Source organism: Dipodomys spectabilis, unplaced genomic scaffold, assembly GCF_019054845.1.
Source record: "Dipodomys spectabilis isolate Male_0828 unplaced genomic scaffold, ASM1905484v1 ptg000655l, whole genome shotgun sequence".
NCBI classification, from domain to species: domain Eukaryota; kingdom Metazoa; phylum Chordata; class Mammalia; order Rodentia; family Heteromyidae; genus Dipodomys; species Dipodomys spectabilis.
In genome coordinates this window covers 470173-476557 of record NW_024871332.1, presented here as the reverse complement: position 1 = coordinate 476557, position 6385 = coordinate 470173, and the positions used below count along the sequence as shown (strand labels likewise).

Sequence of the window (6385 nt, the reverse complement as noted above, 5' to 3'; positions counted from 1 at the left end):
ACTCTGAATATTTGCTCAGGAGACTGAGATCTGTGGATTACACTTGGGAGCCAATCAGGGCCAAAAAAAAAAAAATTCATGAAATTATTTTTGAAAATGTTTAATGAACTAGCAAAGAGCCAGGAATTGAGATGTAGCTTACATAGTAGATCACCAATCTAGATAGGAAAGGCCTAGCACGACCTTGAAGCCCTGATTTTAAACTCTGAGCATGATGTTATACATGCATGACGTGTGTTAGCAGGTACACGCGTGTTTGCTTGAACGCTGCCGCACTCACACTCACATACATTTATTCAAATTACCTTCATATCAGTGTTCTGCATTAATTTCTTTGTTAGCGATATTATATGAATAAAATAGAGGAAATAAACTCGTCCATCTCAGAACATTTTTACATGTTTTTTATTGTAATAATACTGTGCATGAACAAGGAAACTAGTACATTTTCTAACAAGAATTCTTACCTCCTCCTTTATATTTCCCCTACCATCCCTTCCCTTCCACCTCCACAAGTACACTCCCCTCCCCTTCCTTCCTCCACCTAAATTGTAAAGTTCATTTTTCAACATAGTGTCTTGTGCATCTCATTGTTACAATGGGTCAACCTGTATCCTTATTTGAGCAATTTTTCCCTTCCCCTCCCCAAATTAGAGAAGCATACATTCTAGATGTATGTGCACCAACTTCAAATACAGAGAAAACAGGGGTTATAGCGTGGGGAGAAACATACAAAGAAACAAAAAAAAATGCCATCGCTCATTATAAGTACGTTAGAAACAATAGCAAGAAAGAAAAAACCACTTGTGTCACTATCTTGGGGTTCAATTTCTTTAACATCATCTTATCTGGTTCTATGTACATAGCTTTTCAACTTTTCTGCTTATCCCAGACATACATTCGTTATTGAAAATAAGGGAAATCATGGGACCTATGATTCTTTGGACTTGGGTTACTTCACTCAATAAAATTTTTCCGAGACTTTCCATTTCCTAACAAAGTGGGCGATGATTTTTTCTGATGGAGGCATAGAATTCCATTGTGTATATATACCACATTTTCTTGATCCATTCATCTGGTGGGGGCATCTGGGTTGGTTCCATATACTAGCTATCGTAAATAATGTTGCAATAACCATAGTTGTGCTGGTAGTTTTAGTATGGTCTTGTTTATGATCATTTGGGTAGATCCCCAAAAGTGGGATTAATGTGTCATAGAGGAGTTTTATGTGGAGTTTTTGAGGAACCTGCAAACTGCTTTCCAAAGTAGTTGAACAAGTTTACACTCCCACCAAGAATGCAGTACGGTTCCCCTGTGGCTACATACCTTTCAGCATCTGTTGTTGTAAAAATATGGAATGCTCCATGAATTTTCATGTCATCCTTGCGCAGGGGGCATGCTAATCTTCTCTGTATCGTTCCAATGTTAGTGTATGTGATGCTAAATTGAGCACAGAACATTTTTTATATATAAAGTATAATTTGTATAGATTTTATTAAACTAGACAATTCAACAAAAATAAGTTCAAAAGAATTGTTGTGAAATTTTAGAATCATGTACTTCTTACATAAGCACACATTTAAGAATAAAATCAAGATAGACATGCCAAAAACAAAATAATTCCAGATATTTGTAGTTCAAGAGATGTGTAGGAGGAGGAATTCAATTATTCTATACAAGGCACCTGTCAAAATGAACATTGCAGCAAGTGTTTAGGTTTGTTAAAATTTTAGTGTTTTAGGGCTGGGAAGGTGGCTCAGTGGTAGAGTGCTTGCCTTGCATGCATGAGGCCCTGGGATCTATTCCTCAGCACCACATAAGCAAAAAGAAAAAAGCCGGAAAAACACAAGAAAAATGTCACGTCCGGGTATCTCAACTCCCACTCATGATAATCAGTGGACAGAACAGATAATGAATAATCCAGAGGAGAACTCCCAAAAAGCTCTATAAACAATAATGGTAAACATGGTAAATAAAAAGATTGAAAACCTGCAAAGGACTCTGAGCATGATAGGGAGAGAGAGGAAGCAAACCGAAGATCAAAACAGGAAGCTCATGGGTGTGAGGAAGCTACTCAAAGATAGATAAAGGAATTGCATGAGCAGCTTGAGAATACTCAAAGAGAAATAAAAGAATTGTGTGTGCAGTCTGAGATCAGTCAAAGAGAACTACAGTAATTGCATGAACATGAGGAAGCTAATCAAAGAGTAATACAAGAATTGCAAGAGCAGGATGAGCATAGACAAAGATCAATAGAGGCATTCATGGAATCCATAAACAGAGAGCTGAAAGAAGTCAGGGAGTCCACAAAGGGAATGCTGAATGGATCCCAACAGAAGGAATGGAATTCCAAGGAAATCATAACCAATCAACTAAGTGAATTGAGAATAAACACTAAACACCAAATTAAGGAAGTAAAGAATTTCATACAAGTTCTAAAATAAAGATCCAACAAAGAATTTGAAGCCATAAAAGCCGACCAACTAGAAGGAAAAGAAAGAAAAAAAGTAGAAAATCTGGATAGTTGAATAGCCAATGAAGAAGATTGAATTCTGAGGATAGAAGACATCCTAGATATTATAGAGAAAGGACATACAACCATCCTAGACAAATCTAAGAAATATGATAGATCTATTCAACATTCAACCCTTGGAAGACACCATTAGTAGGTCTAATCTGAGGATAATTGTTGTAGAGGAGCACATAGAACCAGAAGTCCATGGTCTAGCAAATTTGTTTAACAGGATCCTAGCAGAGAACTTCCCAAACATGCAAAAAGATAGGCCTATTCAGATACAAGAAGCTTTTAGAACTCCCCAATAGACCAGACCAGAACAGGATTTCCCATTGTCACATTATATGCACAGGATCAATTCAGACCAAGGAAAAGATCCTTAAAGTTGTCATGAAGAAAAGTTCAATCACCTATAAAGGGAAACCAATTAGAATCACCTCAGATTTCTCAGCAGAGACAATCAAAGCAAGAAGAGACTAGAATGATGTAAGCAATGCCCTAAAGACAAACAACAATCAACCAGGAATACTTTACCCAGCTATACTCTCCTTAATAATCGAAGGTCAAATAAAACACTTCCATGGCAAAGAAAAATTGAAACTATATATCTCCACCACACCAACCCTACAAAAGAATCTTAAAGATATCCTACACAGAGAAAACCAACAAGACCACAATAAAGGCCAAGAAACAGCAGCCAAACTGAGAATCCAAGAACCATAGGAAGAACACAGTTGCAGCAGCCCCGAAGAAGTTGGATAAAATGGCAGGAACTCTCAAATACCTCTCAGTTCTATCTCTCAACATTAACGGATTTAACTCTCCAATTAAGCAACAAAGTCTGTCTACTTGGATTAAAAAGCAAGATCCTTCTATCTGCTGCCTTCAGGAGTCACATCTTGCCCACAAAAACAAACACATTTTCAATTTTAAAGACTGGAACAAAATCTACCAAGCAAACGGCCCCCATAAACAGGAAGGAGTTGCAATCCTAATATCAGATAAAATAGACTTTTAATTAAAATTAGTGAAAAGGATGGTGCATACTAATTAAGGGATCACTCTTTCAGGAAGATATTATCATTCTGAATATCTATTTACCAAACAATGGAGCACCCAAATTTATCCAAGAAACACTACTTTCCCTCAAATCCCACATAGATCCAAAGACATTAATTGTTGGGGGCTTTAACACACAACTTTCCACACTACATAGATGAACTTCGCAAGAACTCAACAGAGAAACCGCAGATATAAACAACTGCATAGATCAACTAGATTTAACAGACATCTATCAAATATTTCACCCAGCAGCATCAGAATACACGTTTTTCTCAGAAGACACATGGAACATTTTCCAAAATAGACCACATTTTAGGCCACAAAGCAAACTTGTCCAAATTCAGAAACACTGAAGTTATACCTTGCATTCTAACAGACCACAAGGAAATAAAATTATAATTCAACACCAAAAGCCACCAAAGAACGTCATGTAACACATGGATCCTGAACAACACACTGCTGAATTATGAGTGGGTCATGGAAGAGATTAGAAAGGAAATTCAAATGTTCATGATATTCAACAAAAATGAACACACGAATTACTAGCTCCTCTGGGACACAGCAAACGCAGTATTCAGAGGCAAGTTTCTAGCTCTGAGTTCCTACATCAACAAACTGGAGAGATCTGAAACCAATTTAATGAGCCTCCTTGAAAAAGAGCAGCAAGATAAACACAATCCAGTAGATGGAAATAAATAATTAAAATTTAATCAAAATTAAATGAATTGAAATGTAAAAAAATAATAGAAAGATTCAAGAATCCGAAGAGTTGATTCTTTGAAAAAATTAACAAAATTGAGAGACCCTTAGCAAATCTTATCAGAAAAAGAAGAGAACGCACCCAAATAAACTCACAGATGAGAATGGAAACATCATCACAGAATCAATTAAGATTCAGAACATTATAAGGGAATGCTTCTAAAACTTTCATACTAATAAGTTTGAGAACTTGAAAGAAAAGGACCTTATCCTAGCAAATACTGACATGACAAAACAAAGCAAAGATGAGTCAAACTATCTTAAAAGGCCTATATCAAGCATTCAAATAGAAACAACAATAAGAGACCTCCCATCTAAGAAAAGTACAGGACCAAATGTTTTTAAAGAGGAATTCTACAAGGCCTTCAAAGCAGACATCACACCAATACTCCTCCAAATCTTCAATGAAACTGAAAAAGAAAGTTCACTACTGAACTCATTCTATGAGACCATCATAACACACATCCCCAAACCAGGAAGGGACTCATCAAGGAAAGAGAACTACAGACCCATTTCTTAGATTAACATTGATGCAAAGTTTTTCAACAAAATTTTGGCCAATCGACTTTAACAATTCACCCAAAAAATCATGCACCATGATCAAACAGATTCATTTCAGGGATGCAAATCTGGTTTAATATATGCAAATCAATTAATATACTTTAGCACATCAACAGCAGCAAGGATAAGAACCACGTGGTTATCTCAATAGATGCAGATAAAGCATTCAACAAGATCCAACACCCCTTTATTATGATGGTTCTGGAAAAATGAGGAATCCATGGAACATTCCTCAATACAATAAAGGCTGTATTTGACAAACCAATAGCCAGTATTATAGTTAATGGTGAAAAAATAAAGTTATTTCCTCTTAACTCTCTTTTTTCCTTAACTCTTATTTCCTCTCTCCACTTCTCTTCAATCTAGTATTGGAATCCCTAACTACAGCAATAAGATAAGATGCAAATGTAAGAGGGATCCAAATAGGGAAAGAAGAAGTAAAACGCTCCCTCTTTGCAGATGACAAGATCTTGTATTTAAAGAATTGCACAGAGTCCACTCCAAAATTGCTAAAGCTGATTCAAAACTCTGGCAAAGTAGCAGGGTTTAAATTAACCCTCAAAGCCGGGCGCTGGTGGCTCATGCCTGTAATCCTAGCTACTCAGGAAGCTGAGATCTGAGGATCGCGGTTCAAAGCCAGCCCGGGCAAGAAAGACCGTGAGATTCCTATCTCCAATAAACCACCAGAAAATCGAAAGTGGCGCTGTAGCTCAAGTGGTAGAGCGCTCGCCTTGAGCTGAACAGCTGAGGGACAGCGTCCAGGCCCAAAGTTCAAGCCCCACGACCGACAAAAAAAAAATTAATTAATTAATTAACCCTCAAAAATCAATGGCTTTTCTGTATGCCAACAATAAGAAAAGTGTGACTGAAATTAGGAAAGCAACTCCATTCGTAATAGCCCCACAAAAAATAAAATACCTAGGAATTAACTTAACCAAAGTAGTGAAGGACCTCTATGATGAAAACTTTAAAAAACTGAAAAAGGAAATCAAAACTGAACTTAGAAAGTGGCAAAACTCCCAGGCTCCTGAATTGGGAAAGATCAACATCGTGAAAATGGCAATACTTCCCAAGGCTATCTACAAATTAAATGTGATACCTATCAATATTCCAACCTCATTCTTCAAGGAAATAGAAGAGGCAATCAAAAAATTCATATGGAACAATAAAAGACCCTGAATAGCAAAAATGATCCTTAACAGAATGAACAGTGCTGGAAGAATATCAATACCAAATTCAAATTCAACTACAAAGCCATAGTAATCAAAACAGCTTGGTGCTGGCACAAGAACAGACCTCAGGACCAATGGAATAAAATTGAAAACCCAGAAATGAACTAACAGACCTATAGCCATCTCCTCTTCAGTAAGGGAGCTAAAAAATAGAATGAAAGAAAGACAGCCTCTTCAGTAAATGGTGCTGGCAAAATTGGTTAACAACGTGTAGAACACTAAAGCTAGATCCTTATATATCACCCTGTACCAGAAT

General features: G+C 36.8%; 1 non-coding gene across 1 annotated transcript; it reads right to left on the bottom strand.

Annotated features, from left to right (window-relative positions):
- Positions 1-1346: 1346 nt before the first annotated feature.
- On the bottom strand, positions 1347-1453 carry LOC122101340. The gene has a single exon (XR_006146358.1). It is a non-coding gene; the product is annotated as a U6 spliceosomal RNA (small nuclear RNA).
- Positions 1454-6385: the final 4932 nt, after the last annotated feature.